The sequence below is a fragment of the Mastomys coucha genome, unplaced genomic scaffold (assembly GCF_008632895.1).
Source record: "Mastomys coucha isolate ucsf_1 unplaced genomic scaffold, UCSF_Mcou_1 pScaffold15, whole genome shotgun sequence".
NCBI classification, from domain to species: Eukaryota; Metazoa; Chordata; class Mammalia; order Rodentia; family Muridae; genus Mastomys; species Mastomys coucha.
In genome coordinates, this window is record NW_022196897.1 from 135,363,404 (window position 1) to 135,364,630 (window position 1,227).

Consider the following 1,227-nt stretch of genomic DNA (forward strand, 5'->3'; position numbering starts at 1 on the left):
GCCCTTCAAAGGGTAATAAATGGAAAACTCCAACACAAGGAGGGGAACTACATCCTAGAAAAAGCAAGTAATCTTCCAACAAAATTAAAAGAAGATAGCCATATGAACAGATTTCCAACTCTAACAACAAAAATAACAGGAAGCAACAGTGAACTTTCCTTAATATCTATTAATATCAATGGACTCAATTCCCCAATAAAATGACATAGACTTATCCGACTGAGTATGTAAACAGGACCCAATATGTTGTTGCATACAGGAAACCCACTTCAGTGACAAAGACATACATTACCTCAGAATAAAAGGCAGGAAAACAATTTTCCAAGCAAATGGTCCAAAGAAACAAGCTGGAGTAACCATTCTAATATTAAATAAAATGGACTTTCAACCTAAAGTAATCAAAAAAGATAAGGAGACACTTCATACTCAAAGGTAAGATCTACAAGGTGAACTCTCAATTCTCAACCTCTATGCTCCAAAAGCAAGGGCATCTATATTCATACAAGAAACTTTATTAAAGCTCAAAGCACACATTGCATCACACACAATAATAGTGGGAGATTTCAACACCCCACTCTCTGCAATGGACAGATCATGGAAACAGAAACTAAACAAAGATACATTGAGACTAACAGAAGTTATGAAACAGATGGATTTAACAGATATCTATAGAACTTTTTATCCTAAAACAAAAGGATATACCCTCTTCTCAGCACTTCATGGTTGCTTCTCCAAAAATGACCGTATAATTGGTCACAGATCAGGCCTCAACAGATACAAGACGATTGAAATAATTCCTTGTATCCTATCAGATCACCATGGACTAAGGCTATTCCTCAATAACAACATAAGCAATAGAATGCCCACACACATGTGGAAGCTCAACAACACTCTACTCAATGATAACTTAGTCAAGGAAGAAATAAAGAAAGAAATTAAAGACTTTCTAGAGTTTAATGAAAATAAAGCCACAACAAATCCAAAGTTTTGGGACACAATGAAAGCAGTCCTAAGAGGAAAACACAAAGCTTTAAGTGCCTACAAAAAGAAACTGGAGAGAGCATATACCAGCAATTTGACAGCACATCTGAAAGCTCTAGAACAAAAAGAAGCAAGTTCACCCAAGAGGAGTCAAAGGCAGGAAATAATCAAACTGAGAGCTGAAATCAACCAAATAGAAACAAAAAGAACTATACAAAGAATCAACCAAACCAGGAGCTAGTTCTT